This window comes from Carcharhinus amblyrhynchos, chromosome 2, assembly GCF_965287045.1.
Source record: "Carcharhinus amblyrhynchos chromosome 2, sCarAmb.v2.hapA, whole genome shotgun sequence".
Lineage (NCBI taxonomy): Eukaryota > Metazoa > Chordata > Chondrichthyes > Carcharhiniformes > Carcharhinidae > Carcharhinus > Carcharhinus amblyrhynchos.
Genome location: NC_137325.1, coordinates 45,188,189 through 45,207,975, shown reverse-complemented (window position 1 = coordinate 45,207,975; position 19,787 = coordinate 45,188,189).

The window sequence follows — 19,787 nt, the reverse complement described above, 5'->3', positions numbered from 1 at the left end:
TGGAAAAGGGGGTCTGTAAAGGAGGTACCTTGTTGGCTTTCCCAGTTACCCAGCTCTTCCCTCCAGCCAAAGAATTGCAGACAGTCAGGGATATAATTGACCATTTAAAGGAGTTCAACTGGGGTAAGGGTGGATAGACATGTCCTCGGCCTCACCCACTGCCCGTAAGCTCATGGCGACACAGGTCAGTGGAACATATCCATAAGCTAACCTGGGCATTCTCACTGGTCCACTTTGAGGATAGGGCCAGATTTATATCAATGAACAGGCAACGGCCAAATGTTGAGCACTCTCAGGCAGCCAGCTGCAACATTGGGCAATCTAGACACAGTGAAGTTAGGTAAAGAGGGTGGGATAGAGACCATTGTAGAGTTGGTGAACAGGAGACCAGAGATCCAGGTTAGATCAGGAATTGTGAAGAAACCCCTTTTGCTCCTCTTAACACTAAGGATATAACATGAAACTTACATTCTGGATTCTTTTGAAAATGGGAGGAAGCTAATACTGGAGGGAACACGTACATTCTTACACTCCATTTTCAAGTTTAAATTACCATCTTTCCACCAGGCAGGAGGCCTGAAAATTCAGCCCCACTTGATCCTATCAGCAATGATTAGCAGTTCTTGGGTGGAATTTTTCCAAAAAACAAAGGGCAGAATTTTACCACCCTGCACCGCACCCCACCCCCCCCCCCCCCCCCCCGCCAAATCCCCACTAGGATGGAGCCAACAAGGGGCGAACAATGTGAAGGTCCATTGACCTTGGGCAGGATTTTATGGTTTTGGGATGAGCTAAAATTGTGCCCAAAGTGTCATATTGATGAGAATAACAGAGCGATCCATATCAGTCCCTCAGGCAATCCTCTCACCCTCAGTCACTTTTCTGGAGAGTGGTGAGATACATACAGTACTGGATTGGGGTTTGGGCGTGGGGGGCGGCAGGGCTAAACATGCCAGTGAATGCAGCTTCAGAGCAAATGGCACTGTTTTGCAAGGGTGCCCCGATCTCTCAATGCACTGGAACACCCCCTCCCTTCTCCCACACACACATTGGGAGCCCTCTCTTCATCAACATGCTCTCTCATCCTCACCTGGACACGGGTGACCAACACTGGGTCCCTCCCAATGGGCCTCCTCCCATGACTCTGACATGCTTCCCCCATCATTACCTCTAACATGATCCACCTCTGCACAGCCCCATCATCATGGCCCCCTGCACAACCCTCTTGTCATCACCCCCGCTCAGGCTCAGGCCCGTTAGCACTGCCCCAGCACACTGGCGGTGCCGAACTGGCACTGCTGGGATGCCTAGTAGCCACTGCCAGGGTGTCCAGTAGGTATTGCCAGCAGCGCTGTCCCATGGGCACAGCCCAGCCATGTCTCTGACCCACCCAGATGCTTCAATGGCCTTCACGTTCAGTCATGATTCATGCCACATGATGCTGTGACTGGATCCTGATCTTCCTAACTCATCAACCACAATCAGCGAGGATAGGCAACAACGCTTCCTCCATGAGGTGGTTAGTACTGCTCTCAGCAACTCCAGGGGTCTGGGTTCGATTCCCGGCTTGGGTCGCTGTCTGTGTGGAGTTTGCACATTCTCCTCATGTTTGCGTGTGTTTCTCCGGATGCTCTGGTTTCCTCCCACAGTCCAAAGATGTGTGGGTTATGTTGATTGGCTATGTTAAAATTGCCCCTTAGTGTCCTGGGATGTGTAGGTTAGAGGGATTAGTGGGTACATATGTAGGGATATGGGGGTGGGGCCTGGGTGGGACTCTGGTCGGTGTAGACTCGATGGGCCAAAGGGCCTCTTTCTGCAATGTAGGGTATCTATCTATGATCTAGAATCATCCTCAACACTGGAGCCACACTAGGCTGTGTCCCCACCACCCTACTATACTCCATATACATCTATGACTGTGTGGCCAAATTCCGCTCCAACTCAATTTTAAGTACAGCATTACGATGTGCATACGGGAAATACTTTGATCTACCGTTACAACAGAGAAATTTCTGTACCTTAGCATTAACTGCAGAATGGCCTCCTTCTCTGCTATAGTATTCTATGATCACGGTTTAATATAAAGGGGGGTGAGTTTCTCACTTCTCCTGCCCAGCGTGGATTGTGTCGATCTTGGAAAATAGCGCGTGAGCTTAAAAATTAGCCTTGTGCCTGGCGTCAAACAGTTTCCAATCATCCCAGTCCCTTTCTACTGGCATGAAGCAGATCGTGCCCAGAAAGGGCATGAGGTGGATTAGCACAAGACTGACTGGATTTCAATCTCATTAGCAAGTTCCACGCATGATCATATCCCCTCCTGGAATGTTCCCACTTCTCCAGTGAGAGGTCACAGTGGCATACACAACTGCATGGCAGAGTTTAAAGCACAGTTCGTTCTGGCTTTAACCGGATTCCTTTTGTGTGGTAAACATGCCGTGGGTGCAATAAACACCTGGCTGGAATTTTCTGGCTGCTCCTATCAATGGGATTCTCTGGTCACGCTGCAGCGAATGGAAATTTAACTGAGTGCCAAATTCCCTGTCCTCGCTTGCAGTAGCGGTGGGCATGAAAGGCCAGAAAATTCCAGTTCCTTATCCTGGGTTATTACTACCATGGATGCAAGCACTCAAGAAGGACTTACCATTTTTGATAACTTATTCTTTGCTTACACTGGTCTAAATAAATCCATCAAAATTGTGGAATTTTAAGTCTTGCTTAATTTAGGTTGTTTGTGTTCGCACCTAAAGCAAGAATAATCATTCAGCAGTGTATACTCTAGCATTGTATATGTGCTCTGCCTCAATGCAGGGCCGTGGATCATTGCCTATTGATGTTTCATCCTGAGCTGTTTTCTTGTCAGTTTTAAGCGAGTGATAGTTTGCAATTGCTCCGCATTCTCAGGGTCACAGCGAGGAGACAGATCCCAACCCAGAAGGAAAAAATACCAAAAATGGGGAAATACAAATTCTGGTCCAAACTGGTCTTGGATAGCTTAAAATAGAACACCAGGAAAAACTGGGAACTACAAATGCTGGTCCAAAATTTTTTTTTCCTTTAAGAAATCTACCTTAGCTGGAATGCAAGCAATGCTACTGGTGTTATTCTGAGTCATGCCATTGAGCTAGCTATGAAAAATATGTGAAACACTATTTAAGTGCCCTATCAAGCTATTGTAGGTGTCACATGATGCTGCGACTGGATCCTGATTTTCCTAACCCACAGGCTGCAATCAGTAAGCTTAGGCAACAACACCTCCTTCACGATCATCCTCAACACCGGTACCCTGCAAGGCTGTGTCCTCGACCCTTTACTATACTCCATATACACTTGTGGCCAAATTCCCCATTCCAATTCAATTTCAAGTTTGTTGATGGCACCATCGTAGTAAATCTGACCTCAAACAATGACCAGATGGAGTACAGGAAAGAGGTAGAGAACCCAGTGAACTGATGCAATGGCAATAATCTCTCCCACAATGTCAACAAAATGAAGGAGACAGTCATCGACTTCAATGTTTTGGAGGGCATGCCCCTGTCTACATCAATGGGATGAAGTAGCTTCAAGTTTTTAGGTGTCCAGATTGCCAACAAGTGGTTCTGGTTCCCCCCCCCCTCCTTCCACCATATCAACACTATAGTTAAAAAGGCCCAGCAATGCCGTTACTTTCTCAGAAGACGAGGAAATTTGGCATGTTCACTATGACTGTCACCAACTTTTATCATAGAAACATTCTTTCTGCTTGTACTGCAGCTTGGTATAGCTCCTGCTCTATCCAAGACCACAAGAAAATACAAGGGTCCTGAATGAAGCCCAGTCCATCATTCAATCTAGCCTCTATCCACTGACACTATTTATACTTCCCGCTGCCTCGGAAAAGCAGCCAGCATAATTAAGGAACCCAACATCTTGGACATACTCTTTCCATCTTCTTCCATTGGGAAAAAGATAGAAAAGTCTAAGGTCATGTACCAACTGACTCAAAAACACCTTCTTCCATGCTGCCATCAGACTTTTGAATGGACCTACTAGCATTAAGTTGATCTTCCTCTTTACCCAACTAATAACTGTAACACTACATTCTGCATGCTCTCCCTTCTTTCTCTAAGAATGATATGCTTTGTCTGTATAGTGTGCAAGAAACAATCCTTTTCGCTGTATATCGATACATGTGACAATGATGAATCAAATCAAATCAAACCAAAATCAAATGTAGGGCATTGGATTGTATTCTTGCTAAGTCACCATGATAATAATCATAGTAAACCTCATTATATCATAAGGGCATACAGAGATAAGCATAAAGGGAAAGTCTAGGCCCAGTATGGTTGATTATATGTGGCAATAGATCCTGATCTTTGGCATTCAGGTTTGGATGCAGAGGATGTTCCCCAGCCGGGGTGGGGGGGAAATTATTATGCTACTACCAATGTCTTCCTTCACCTGATGACAGCTTTAAGAGTTCCCTCCTATTCGGTTCACCTAACGTCTCCAAATATGAAATCTAGTTTAGCTTCCAAGGTGGCATGTAATGAATGGTTAGCTGATTTCCCACCTTTCCTGGGAGCGATACCATTTGTAGCAATAGAGTCACAGAAACGCATCCCTTCAAATACATACCTGGGAGCCAAACAGCCACTGTCTTTCTTCAGTTTTGTGCTTAAAAATAGCATGCTCCACATACTTTTCCTGCAGCCAATCCTGTCTGCTTCACTCTAACAACCGTCAAAAGAAATATCGCTGCCACACTTAATATTTAGGAGTGTAGAAATCAATGTAAGTATTTGCCATTTAAAATTTAGCAGAAGCGCAAATGGTGAAACGGAGTAGCCGTAGCTTTTTAATATTACACAACCACAATAAAGCTATTATCACACAGGGAAGGGGAAAACTACCTATTATTTATAGTTTGTAAATCCTCTGAAAGTCTACAGCACAACAAAAATATCTGAAGTTGATTTGAAGGGATCGCTGGAATCTGCCTATACTTACAAAGCACTCTATCTTGGTTTTCATTGTTTATGACATCTACAGTGGTGCTCAGTTGAATTACAGCCATATAACACCCTCCCAGTTATTTACCATGTTTATATGTAATGACATAACACTCCATCAAGAATATTAGTTGCTGTTTGACTTCAGTTTGTGAACAAAGTTCATCTCTGCAGTTTTAATAAATTCAATGTGTGTCCAGTCCTTACCATTTAATCAACAGCGTGTGAGGAATGAACAGTTGTTAGGGCTATAAATGAAAACCGTACGGGCCAAGATCAAATTAACCGAGGCCTTGATAGAAAAAGCTCAACAACAATGGCAATGCCTGTAGCAATATTAAATCTGATTTTTGAGTTTATAATAAACAAGTAACAAAATGACAAATTACAATGCACATATAGTCTGGCAAGTCAGTGCTCAGATGCACAAGTTCCAGTCAGATTAAAAAATACATGCCAGTGATTTCATTGTGTAAAAAATAACACATTCTGTAAATAATTATATAAGTAATAGTGAAACAACTTCCCTCCTGACATAAGTGATGTTAAACACCCAATCCCCCTAGTACTGACCTTCAATCAAACATTTTGTAGGTATTTACATTTCCAGGCAGAAACCCACCAGCTTAAAAATTAAAAAGTAATTTTGATCTTTTTTTCTGCAGAAAATAGAAAAAAAATTATATCTTTTGCCGTTGCACTGGCATGTGTGAGGAATTAATAATTGATAAATTGTGCTAAAATGTACAGCATTGTAAGATCTTTCTGAGTTACTGTAAAAACATCAAAAATGTCTGCTTACGCAATGACAAAATACAGACTTAAACCTGGATGATCTAAACTAACAGGCTAAAGAATAGAAGTTGAAATATAAAGAGCAACTTGGGGATATTTTGGTCACATTGGACAATCTGCTCCATGTCTAGCGTATGCTCTTCTATCGGACCCAGCCAATCAGGAAATGCATTTAGCTCTCATAAGTCACTGGAGAAAACCTTGACGTGAAAAGCACTCTATTGCTGTGAAAGCCACTGGTGTGGCTATTAATCCCTGTGAAAGATCTCTGGGCTGACACTCACTGTGAAGTATGTGCAAACGGGGAGCTACCCATTTCATTATTGATTATTGCCTGACCCTGTGCTGCTGCCAGATGTGGTGGAGGTTACTTCTCTTTTTGCTTGTTACTTAATAGTTTTTTTCAGGTTTCTTTTTACTTCTTATAAAACTATCCACTTTGAGCTGCACTCCAAAAGCTGCTCCTAATCCTTTCTTTGGGAGACTGTGGCAGAAATGCGCTTTGGAAATGGAATATGTTAAAATACAAACTTCTCAAGTGAAGTGTGACCTCAGCTTTATAAAATGTTAATAGCCAAAGAGCTGTGTTTGCACAGTTAAGGGCTAGAATCAATCCTTCAGACTTGCATAGTGACAACTGGTATTTCCTGTCCTTAGTGTAGCTTTGAAAATACTGGCTGCAGTGTATCTTAATCTGATTATATTATGCACCAGCAAGAATAAGCAGGGCAAAATTATTTTGCTTCCTTCATACACATTTTCCAGCATTTTTTCTATTCAAAGTTAATTAAAATCATGCTTACGTACATATTATGAAAGGGGACTTGTGAAAACAGTTGAACAGTTTTAGAGTTGAAATATTGCAGTCATATTTTCCTAATTAAATTGAGGTCTTGCCATAGGTGGCTGATAGTGGTGAGCCATTAGTGATATTATTAGTGAGGAAATTACAAGCTGTTAAAAATAATTCAGTGTTTGACATTTATTTAACAGAAGCAATTGTTTTGCTGCATTAATAACGTTGCTGTCTTTATTCTAACAAATGCATTCTGGAATCAAAAATGCAAACATTTCAGAATCCATCCAACACAGATTACTGTGTCATTAAAGTCAAGAGTGTTATATGATTTCTTTCATCTGGGTCTTAACTATTTTCTGAATGTTGGAGGAGGTGGGGTTGGAGACCAGGTGTCGGATGCAAATATTATCTCTTTCATTTTCCATTTAGTTTCATATCAGCATTAAAAATTGTTCAAGCTCTTAACTACACTATTTAACAACTGAACTACTTCAAAATATGTGGAGAATTTTGCACTGGCAACAGTGAGTCACTGCTATTCTTTTCCAAATACGAAAAGAACCATAATTCAAGTACAGCAGGCATGAGTGAGTTATGGTGATTTCTCAGGAATGCAAAGAAATTTCAGCTTGGTTTGTGCTAAGATCCTTTTTAATTTGCCACCTCCTACACACTGTCAATAATTAGAATTTCCTCACCAAAGGATGTTATCTGAATAAAGCCAACCTTCAAAGAATAAAAGTATTCTCTTCACACCATCCACTTGGAAAGTATTTGCCATGTATACTCGGACTGTTGACCTCTGTTCTATGCCCTGAGTTCTGACTGTGATTGGCAGGAGTCAAGGGTCAAGAGTGAAGGTTAGCTGCAGTGCTGCACAAACCACTCATTACTAAAATCGATCTCCGCCTCAAAATGTTAAATAGTTTCCAAATGCACGGTGTGAAGAACACAGAACTTTTGAATGCTGACCTTTTCAGCCCTTATCTATTTGTGGGAAGAATGGGGGTTGTCGACTATTTATTGTTACTCTGGAAGTATGAATACGATAATATAAATCTTCCTGGTAACAGCTATAAATAACCATAAGCAAATCTATTAATAAAAATAGAAAATCAGCAGCAAGTTGCTTTTTTTTAGCCATTATTTGCATTGGGAAGGTCTAGACTGTCTAAGAGGAAGACTGACTGCCATCAATGTCATTGCTTACCATGTAGTAGGAGTATCATGTGACAGATCACTCCCAATGTGTCTCATAAAACAAAACTGTTCACGTGCAACAGGCTGCAATCCTGCGGCTGAAATAAACCCCAGAATAGTCAACCAGAAAGTAATCAAGTAGAAAGTAGTGCTATAGTTAGAACTTAACTCTGGAACTTTTGATTGGCAGACTAATTACTACTTTCATAGTTGCTCTCAATTTATTTTTAATTAATGCAACAGTTGATAACATGAATTATTACCATTGGTCACATTGGACAATCTGCTCCATGTCTAGCGTATGCTCTTCTATCGGACCCAGCCAATCAGGATGGTAATACGGATGTCAGGGGTAGGTTCTTTACCCAGAGGGTGGTGAGGAATTGGAATGCCCTGCCTGCTGCAGTTGTAAATGCGCCTAGTTTGGGGGCGTTTAAGAGATCCGTGGATAGGTTTATGGACGAGAAGGGATTGGTTTAGGTTAGTGGGTCATTGTTTTGTAACTGGTCGGCGCAACATCGTGGGCCGAAGGGCCTGTTCTGCGCTGTAATGTTCTATGTTCTATGTTCTATGACTCGATCACAGGATGGGCCATATTTCAGAAGTCTCAACTCAGTTGGGTGGCATGGTAGCACAGTGGTTAGCACTGCTGCTTCACAGCTCCAGGGACCTGAGCTTGATTCCCAGCTTGGGTCACTGTCTGTGTGGAATTTGCACATTCTCCTTGTGTCTTTGTGGGTTTCCTCCAGGTGCTCTGGTTTCCTCCCACAGTTCAAAAATGTGTGGGTTAGGTTGATTGGCCATGTTAAATTTGCCCCTTAGTATCCTGAGATGTATAGGTTAGGGGGATTAGTAGGTAAATATGTAGGGATATGGGGGTAGAGCCTGGGTGGGATTGTGGTCTGTGCAGACTCAATGGGCCGAATGGCCTTTTTCTATACTGTAGGGATTCTATTGAACTTACACTGTGAGTTCAATTGGCTCACATGCTGAGCTAGAAAATAATGGGTTGAGCGTGTCATCCAACATCGTAATGCAATATAGAGTGAGTTCTCCTTTGACAATTGTGTTGATGAGGTTCTAAACTATTAAGATCAAGGTTAGAGATCCTGGGTGAAATCCCACCAAGAAATGGTGGAATGTTTTTTCTGGTGAGAAAATCACTGTGTTTCTCTCCAGACTTTCTCTCAGACTCTGCCAAAACATTATTCAGGCGGTGGGGCCTCAAAATGTGAGCAAGTACCCCTGCTTAGAATTTGCCATGCACTGTTCAAACAGCTCCCTGATCAGGACCTGAATAAACCTTCCTCCCAGGACATCTCAGGATCCCCTTTTCTACCCCTAACTAGAGTTGGCACATCTCTAGACCCCTTGATAATTGATCCCTTCTCCTCTTTCCTCTGATCATCAGCCCATTCTAACCCCACCACCCCCCTCGTACAGTATGATTCAGTACCCACCTCAACAACCCTCACCACTCCTCTCCAACCCACCCGCCAGCCCATCTACAGTCATTGCCAGCATCTCCTGCTTCTCTATCCACTCTCAGATGCCTCCACCATGTCCGGATTAATCCCCCCACAACCCCCTCAAGTGAAGCTACCACTGGGGCCCACCCCTTATCGCAGGTTGGCACTGCCAGTTTGGCATGGTAACAACTTGTGCCAAGGGGCAGTACCAGGGTGCATTTCCAGGCCACTGCCTAGCGATATCCCTCTCCCCCAGGGGGCTATATTTACCTTTACGATTCTGGGAATAGCCTCATGACAGGTTAATATCTAGGTGGACCCATTGTAAATAGTGCGAGCTGAATATCCGGTGGGGGTGGGGGGGGGGGGGTGTTCCTGGAGGCAGTGCTTGCTAATGACATGCGAATGTACTATAATGAGTTTTCTACGATTCTGCAATGTGTTCCACACCAATCCACCAGTGAGGGGCTGGTAAGATTGGAACTTGGAAACACGCCACTGTGAATCACATTCTCCGGATTTTGAGCCTGTGCCACCATTCCTGTAGGCTGAGAATGCAGGATCAAAACTGCCCCCACCTACTTAATCATAGCTGTTTACAATACCTGAAGGAGGCTAGTTGATATATAATTATTAAAATCAATCTATGTTAGTGTGATCCATAAGAATATAAGAAATAGGAGCAGGAGTACGCCTTCCAGCCCTTCGAGTTCACTCTGTCATTCAATGAACTCTTGGCTAATCTGCTTTATCATCCCCCCCCCCCCCCCCAATATCCTTTAATCTTTTTAACATATAAAAATCTATCAATCTCAGTCTTCAACATACTCCACACATGAGCCTCCACAGCTCTCTGGAGCAGAGAATCCCAAAGATTCACTACTCTCTGAGTGAAGACATTCCTCCTCAGCTCAGTCCTACATGATCTGACCTTTACTCTGAAACTGTGTCCCCTGATTCTCGAAAACCCAGCCTTTCCTGCATTTCCCCGGCCAAGCCCTGTATACATTTTGTATGTTTGAATGAGATCATCTCTCATTCTTCTAAACTCTGGCGAATAAAGGCCCAGTCTTTCCTCATAAGACAATCCTCCATATCAGGAATTTGTTTAGTGAACCTTTGTTTTACTCCATAACTATTGTCACTGTTTTTCCCTACTCCCTATATTACTACAAATATTTAAAAAAATTTTCCTTAAAAGGTGCAACAATCCCTACGATAAAGTAGCTCATGCTCCAACAAACTTCTACAATAACCCTGAAGATTTTCTAACAAGCCTGATGTGAGACACCAATGTCATTTAAAAATCTTAACTCTGGATTGTGTTCATTATTCTAAAATCTCTATTAAATTGTCAATCACAACTCTCCTTTAACATATTGGTAATGGCTATCATTGGTTAACCCACACATATTTAAATGGCCATTATTATTTATTTGAAAATTAAGAAATTATTGGGAAATTTCAGTACTGAGCAGTGCAGAGTATGATTTGATTTGACGTATTATTGTCACGTATTAGTTTACAGTGTAAAGTACTGTTTCTTGTGCCCTATCTAGACCTCAAGGAGTGTGAGAGTTTGGTGAGCTAAGGTACTTCAGTGAGGAAGGGATGGGAATACTCTTTTGCTTTTTCTAACTTTTTTTACCCTTTTGGAACCGGGCCCTGCTGTACTACAGGGGAATAAGCTAACTGTTTGGTGAGTACCTGGTAAATGGTCAAGATTTATTCTATTCCTAAGCTTTAAGACTGGAATGTATGATATGATTATTAAATATATAAAAGAACACAAATAAATGAATAAAATCATTAAGTAATTAACTAAAGTACAGAAGTATGGCAGGAAAGGTGATAAGTCATGACTGCAACGTGGGATCTCCTGAAGGCTGAAGTAAGTGTTTGCGACTCGAGAAGCTTTGGCTTAGAGTCACTGAGCTGGAGACTAAGATGCAAACACTGTGAGAAATCAGGGATGGTAAGGGTTACCTGGAAACTTTGTACCAGGAGGCTGTCATACCCCTTAGCACAGGGTCTTCTGATTTGACAGGACTGCGTGACTGCAGCTGAGAATGTAAGGGGGCAGGAATGCACAAGTGTCAGCCTCTGAGGTTGTACAGCATGTCTGAGGTTCTTTCTGCTCACTTGGATGAGAGTCGGGGCTGCAGGGTGAATGAGCTAACTGACCATGGCACTGTAGTACAGAAAACCATTCAAGTTGGGGTAGCACAAAGGAATATAGTGGTGGTAGAAAATAGTATAGTAACAGTGATTGAGATTGTTCTCTGCAGTAAGGAGCAAGAGTCCAAACAACTATATTGCTTGTCTGGTGCAGGATTGGGATATTTGCTGAGGGGTGAAGAGGAACTTACACTCAGAAGGGGAGGATGTAAGGGCCATGGTCCGTGTAGGCAACAGTAACATAAGTAGGACAAGGAAGAAGGTTCTGCACAGTCAGTAAGGAGAGTTAGGCATGAAATTAAGAATCAGAACCTCAAAGGTAACAATATCTGAATTATTACCTGAGCCATGTACAAATTGACAATTGAACATTGGATAAATAAAATTAGAGAAATGAATGCATGGTTCAAAGACTGGTATGGGAGAAGTGGGTCCCGGTATTTGAGAAAGAGGGGTCTGTACCATTGGAATAGACTACACCTGAACCATGCTGGGGCTGGTGCCCTTGTGAGCAACATAACTATGGAAATATAGAAGGTTTTAAACTGAATAGTGAAGGTGGGTGATCAAATTTTAGAAGGTGTGGTGAACTAAAGAATAAATAAGAATAAATAGCTAGACAGTACAAAAATAATGAAATAGGAAAACTAAAGGTTCTGTATCTAAACACAGGTAGTCTTCAAAATAACACAGATAATCTGATAGCTCAATTAGAAAGAAACAAGTTTGATCTGATAGCAATTACAGAAAGATAGTTACAGGATGAAATAGATTGGGAGCTGGATATTGAAGGGTATGTTATATCTAGGAAGGACAGGGCCAAATGGCCTCCTTCTGCACTTTAGGGTTTCTATGCGTTCTATGACAGGAAGTTAGGGAAAAGGTGCAGAAGCAGTTCTCTTATCTAATTATGCTCATTAGACCACATTAGAAATGGAAAACTCAGGGAACCACGATGTTTAAATGGGTTGGGTTGTGATGAGAAATGATAAAGGTAAGAAGCTGTAGTTGAGAGTGCTGCACAGGTTCCCTTGTAACTATGTGGTCGGACAGATTGTAAAGGAAGAGACAATGGGAGCACAACAGAATGATGTGAAAATCTTGGGGAGAGTAGATAAGGTGTTCAAACTCATGAGAGATAGAGTGGATAAGGAGAATCTTTTCCCTTCGCAGAAAGATCAAGAACCAGAGGAGACCATTTTAAGGGCATTGCCAAAAACCCAAAGCCTACAGAAAGAAAAATCATTTTACAGAGCTAGTGGGTATGATTTGGAAACCACTACTTGAAAGGGTGATGTCGGCAGATTCAATCATGGGTTTCAAAACACAAGCCTGAAGGGGGAAGAAAAAACATGCAGGACAAAGGGGAAAGGATGGGAGAATGGGACTAGTTTAGCTGCTCTAATAGTGATCTAGCATGGTCAGAAAGAGCCAAAGACGTCCACTCTATGATTTTATGATTCAATGACAGGCTGTGCCATGCCGAAGTGCACCTCACTGGCAAAGCCAAATGCTTTTCCACCTGCTTCCCTCTGGTCAGAGAGAACATCCTGGTGTAAAGAATGTCAGCCACCTGCCTTATGGAGCAACAGATAGTGAACTGGGAAATGTTAGAGATATCATCTACTCCAAACCAGCAGAGCCATACATTAAGAAATGTCCACGGCCAACTTCAAAGCCCCTAGCAGTGCCATCCTAACCGCCTTAGATTCCAGGTCTGTCTGCAAGACGTGACAGATTTCAGGCAGCACCTCATTCTTAATACAGAAGCAATGGGCAGCATCTTGAACCCACGCTCACCGTCTGTATGAATGCAACAGGGACTCAAGATCCAGGAAAACCTGGGGATCATAAATCTTGCTGGTGAGACCATGGTTTCTGATTTTCGCTGCCACTCGCTAGCAATGTAATCACCCATATAGGTGTGAAGCTGTTTTAAATAAATGTTAATATATCTCCATATAACTAAACACACCCACCTCCCCCAACATGTATTGATCCCTAACTATATTTCTGCCCTTTGCTGACATACAAAGAACAAAAAAAACACAGCACGGGAAACAGGCCCTCTGGTGCAACGAGCCCACACCGCCATTTTAACATTGTGAGCTCCCTCTTCCACCCATGACTTTGTCTACGCTTATGGCACTCCACATTGGAAACCAGATGATATCACATTGGTGTGGTTTATAACACCAGATGAGAACCTGTCATGGGATCCCTATGGGGGCGGGGCTGTACTCACATTTACACCTGGCAGAGGAAGGCCCACTCTGATGATTGGGTAGGAGCCCCTGAGGCCTCCATGGTGGGGTTGGGGCAGGAAGATTATTTTTGGCTTTGAAAAGGGCGTCCCGATCTCAGTGCAGCTGGGCTTCACTGTCATGTTTAGGCCTCTCCCCTCTACATGACTGCGTGGATCACATGCCCCTGTTTTCTTTTGACAATGTCAGAAGATCTGGAGAGAAACAGACCAGTTTTCAGTCAGATCCTGATGATTTGTTAAATTCTGGTAAGATTGTCCCCAGAGTATACACTGTCCCTCGCTTAACTTGAGATAAGAGAAATACTCAACTGAAGTGTAGATAACGCTTCTGCTGATGACCTTTTGTCCCTCCTGCTGCAAGCAGCTTTTCCTCCTCTTGCTGCCTGTACACCATCTCCCCTTGCTACAGACTAAGGGCAACATTATCTATAGTACAATGACTCAGAGTAAATGGTCTGAGCAGAAATGGTCTAACCTTTGAACTCAGAATCAAGACATTCACCACATACTCCCTGTCGCTTCACGAGCTTTAACCAGCATAAGAAGATTCACAGCACTTCCATAATATTAGACAGCAAAATTAATCAGAAACCTCAAAGTTGCTGATGATCACTTTAAGCAGCGCTGATGCGAACCCTTCCTGCCAATGAATGTGGGCTCAGCTCTGTGCGTTTAAGTGTTAGTTGGAGCTGCAAGGTCAAAAATGGCAGCTCTATGGTCAGATCAGTGTTGCACACAGCCTGTAGAGAAACAGCAACTGTGGTGCTCCAACTGTGGGCATTAAAGAATCGAAGGAGACCTCGAGCAGGTTAAGTATTAGGAACGAATGTGTTAACACGATGGTTATTAATATCGCACGAGTGTATTTTCAATCCTTCAGTGGATCACATTAAAGTGTTCAACCGTAAAATAATTTTCAAAATTCCAGCAGTTATGAATAATTGCATGTTTATTGATTTTGCAGCACTGGCAAGATGTATAATTAGTGGCATAATGCGTTCTATAAATTTGCTGGTGAAGGAGTCAGGAAAATGCAAGCTCATTGAGAATGTCAGATGCTGCAACCAGAATCCAACAGAATCCATTGTGTTATATGGGCCTCAGTCTTAAGGCAGTGATTGAAAAAAGTTGCTTTATGAGGTTTGCAGCCATTGCTAAGACAAAGGGGAAATTGCCCTGACTTTTCTTCAAAGTAATGCCAGGGATCATTAATGTATTTAACATCAATACGAGGAAGCAGATAGAGCCTCAATTTAATGTTTCATTCAAAATAACCTCTGTTATGGGACCTCTGATATGCAGGACAATAGGTAAAGATTAGAAGCCACACAAAAAAAGGGACTGGGAATCACTGTGAGTAATGAATCCACCCCCAGTAACTGCAGGCAGTACACTAACTTCAAGTTTCTTTCTACTTGAATAGTCATCTCCATCCAGCAACCACCAACAGCCCCATTGATTAACTGGACGCATGAGCAAGGAATCTACATAATGAGTGGCTAGAACCACTGAAGTTATCTTACACTGTTTAAAGCTAGCCTACACTTCCTAAATGGGAGGTATATTGTGGCTGGAGCAGATGCGAGGAATTGTGCAAGAAGTGAGTCTGACCTGTGAGGCATTGGCACACGATGGGAGAAAATGGCACAGATTAGGAACGATTGGAGTGGCACAGTGGCACAGTGGCTAAGCACTGTTGCCTCACAGCCCCAGAGACCTGGGTTCATTTCCCGGCTTGGGCCAGCGTCTGTGAGGAGTTTGCACATTCTCCCTGTGTCTGTGTGGGTTTTCTCCCACAGTACAAAAATGTGCAGGTTAGGTGGATTGGCTTGGCTAAACTGCTCCTTAGTGTCAGGGGGACTAGCAGGATAAATAAGTGGGGTTATGGGGATAGGCCTGGGTGGGATTGTTGTCAGTACAGACTTGATGGGCGGAATGGCCTCCTGCACTGTAAGATTCTATGATTCTATGAATGGCACAGTGTGGGAGAGAATGGCATGGATGAGAGAGAGTGGAACAGCATGCTAAAAAATGGCAGTGCACAAGAGACAATAGCACAGTGTGGGATTTTGATCTATCACAAGGAACTCTTCAGTTGTGGGCAATAAAATAAAACAAAACTTACACCAACTTATAAATCAAAGAAAACGGTTCAATAAAGGAACTTCATTACTCAGACACTTGGCGCCTCAACCTGGCCATTCCAAGCTCCCACACACTCCAACAATTTCGTATTTATACTGAGTCAGCTGGTCAGCTGACCAGCACATCATTTTGTCATTGATTACACGGTTTACTGGATCAGCTGACCATTACAACATGTTACCATTGGTCACCATACAACAGATCCAATATTACCATGGATTATATCCTGAAACAGTAGAGAACAACACAGCACGGGAGAGGATGGCGCAGCACAGGAGAGGATGGCACAGCACGGGAGAGGATGGCACAGCACGGGAGAGGATGACACAGCACGGGAGAGGATGGCACAGCACGGGTGAGAATGGCACAGCACTGGAGAAAACAGCAAAGCACGAGAGAGGACGGCACAGTGTGGAAGAGAACGGTGCATCACGGGAGCGAAGGGCACAGCGGGGACGAAGGGCACAGCATATCAGAGAACGGAACACGGGAGAGAACAACACAGCGGGGGAGAGAAGGGCACAGCACAGTAGAGAGCGGCGCAGCATGGGAGAGAACAGGACAGCACTGGAGAGAACAGGGTAGCAAGAGAGAGAACGGCATGTCACAGGAGAGGAGGGTGCAGCACGGGAGGGAATGGCACAGCACGGGAGAGAATGGGACACAACAGGACAGAATGACACAGCACTGGAGGGAATGACACAGCATGGGAGAGAATGGGACTTCACGGGAGAGAACAGCATAGCACAGGAGAGAATGGCATAGCATGGAAGAGAAAGGGACAGCACGGGGCAGAACAGTATAGCACGGTAGAGAGTGTGACAGCACAGGAGAGAATGGCACAGCACGGGAGGGAGATGCACAGCGCAGGAGAGAGCGGCACAGCGCGGGAGAGAACGGCACAGCACGGGAGAGAACTGCACACCATGCAGAGAATAACACAGCGCGGTAGAGAACGGAACAGCACCGGAGAGAACAGCACAGCACGGGCTGGACCGGCACAGCAGGGGAGGAAAAGAACTTCACAGGAGAGAATGGGAGAGAACAGCACAGCACGGGAGAGAAGGGCGCGACGTGGGAGAGAAGGGAGCAGTGCAGGAGATAAGGGCGCGGTGCAGAACAGAAGAACGCAGCGCAGTTGAGAAGGGTGTGGCGCGGGAGAGAAGGGCGTGGTGCAGGAGAGAATGGGACATAATGGGAGAGAAGGGTGCAGCGTGGGAGAGAATGGGACATAACGGGAGAGAAGGCCATGGCAGCGGAGGGAATGGCACAGCACAGGAGGGAACAGGACTTCAAGAGAGAGGATGGGGCAGCACGGGCAGGAGCAGCACGAGAGAGAACAGGATAACATGGGTGAGAACTGCACAACACTGGAGAGGACGGCACAGCACTGCAGATGACAGCAAAGTACGGAAGAGGACAGCACTGCACAGGTGAGAAGGGCACAGCATGGAAGAGAACAGCGCATCATGGGAGTGAAGGGCACAGCACGGAAACGAAGGGCACAGCACAGCAGGGAGCAGTGCATCACAGGAGAGAATGGCACAGCACAGGAGAGAACGCTACAGCACAGGAGAGAACGGCACAGCACAGGAGAGAACGGCACAGCACAGGAGAGAACGGCGCAGCACAGGAGAGAACGCTACAGCACAGGAGAGAACGCTACAGCACAGGAGAGAACGGCGCAGCACAGGAGAGAACGCTACAGCACAGGAGAGAACGCTACAGCACAGGAGAGAACGGCGCAGCACAGGAGAGAACGGCACAGCACAGGAGAGAATGCTACAGCACAGGAGAGAACGGCACAGCACAGGAGAGAACGGCACAGCACAGGAGAGAACGCTACAGCACAGGAGAGAACACTACAGCACAGGAGAGAACGGCGCAGCACAGGAGAGAACGGCACAGCACAGGAGAGAACGCTACAGCACAGGAGAGAACAGTGCAGCACAGGAGAGAACGGCACAGCACAGGAGAGAACGCTACAGCACAGGAGAGAACGGCGCAGCACAGGAGAGAACGGCACAGCACAGGAGAGAACGCTACAGCACAGGAGAGAATGCTACAGCACAGGAGAGAACGCTACAGCACAGGAGAGAACGGCACAGCACAGGAGAGAACGGCACAGCACAGGAGAGAACGGCACAGCACAGGAGAGAACGCTACAGCACAGGAGAGAATGCTACAGCACAGGAGAGAACGCTACAGCACAGGAGAGAATGCTACAGCACAGGAGAGAACGCTACAGCACAGGAGAGAATGCTACAGCACAGGAGAGAATGCTACAGCACAGGAGAGAACGCTACAGCACAGGAGAGAACGCTACAGCACAGGAGAGAACGCTACAGCACAGGAGAGAACGGCACAGCACAGGAGAGAACGGCACAGCACAGGAGAGAACGGCACAGCACAGGAGAGAACGCTACAGCACAGGAGAGAATGCTACAGCACAGGAGAGAACGCTACAGCACAGGAGAGAACGCTACAGCACAGGAGAGAATGCTACAGCACAGGAGAGAACGGCACAGGACGGGAGAGAACGGCACAGCACAGGAGAGAACGGCGCAGCACAGGAGAGAACGCTACAGCACAGGAGAGAACGCTACAGCACAGGAGAGAACGCTACAGCACAGGAGAGAACGGCACAGCACAGGAGAGAACGCTACAGCACAGGAGAGAATGGCACAGCACAGGAGAGAACGGCACAGGACGGGAGAGAACGGCACAGCACAGGAGAGAATGCTACAGCACAGGAGAGAACGCTACAGCACAGGAGAGAACGGCACAGCACAGGAGAGAATGGCACAGGAGAGAATGGCACCGCACAGGAGAGAACGGCACAGGACGGGAGAGAATGGCACCGCACAGGAGAGAACGGCACAGGACGGAAGAGAATGGCACAGCACAGGGGAGAACACTACAGCACAGGAGAGAACGGCACAGCACGGTACAGAACGGAACAGCATGGGAGAGAATGGTGCAGCACGTGGGTGAATGGCGCAATACGGGAGAGAATGGGACAGCACGGGGCAGAACAGCACAACACAGGAGAGAATGGGATAGCACGGGGCAGAACAGCACAACACGGGAGAGAATGGGATAGCACGGGGCAGAACAGCACAACACGGGAGAGAATGGGATAGCACGGGGCAGAACAGCACAACACGGGAGAGAATGGGATAGCACGGGGCAGAACAGCACAACACGGGAGAGAATGGGATAGCACGGGGCAGAACAGCACAACACGGGAGAGAATGGGATAGCACGGGGCAGAACAGCACAGCATGGGAGAGAATGGGATAGCACGGGGCAGAACAGCACAACACGGGAGAGAATGGGATAGCACGGGGCAGAACAGCACAACACAGGAGAGAATGGGATAGCACGGGGCAGAACAGCACAACACAGGAGAGAATGGGATAGCACGGGGCAGAACAGTACAACACGGGAGAGAATGGAATAGCACGGGACAGAACAACACAGCATGGGAGGGAACGGCACAGCACGGGAGAGAACGGCAAAGCGCGGGAGAGAACGGCACAGCGCGGGAGAGAACAGCACAACACAGGAGAGAATGGGGTAGCACAGGAGAGAACAGCACAGCGCGGGGGAGAACGGCACAGCGCGGGAGAGAACGGCACAGCACGGGAGAGAACGGCACAGCGCGGGGGAGAACGGCACAGCGCGGGGGAGAACGGCACAGCACGGGAGAGAACGGCACAGCACGGGAGAGAACGGCACAGCACGGGAGAGAACGGCACAGCGCGGGGGAGAACGACACAGCGCGGGAGAGAACAGCACAACACAGGAGAGAATGGGGTAGCACAGGAGAGAACGGCACAGCACGGGAGAGAACGACACAGCGCGGGAGAGAACGGCACAGCGCGGGAGAGAACGGCACAGCGCGGGAGAGAACGGCACAGCGCGGGGGAGAACGGCACAGC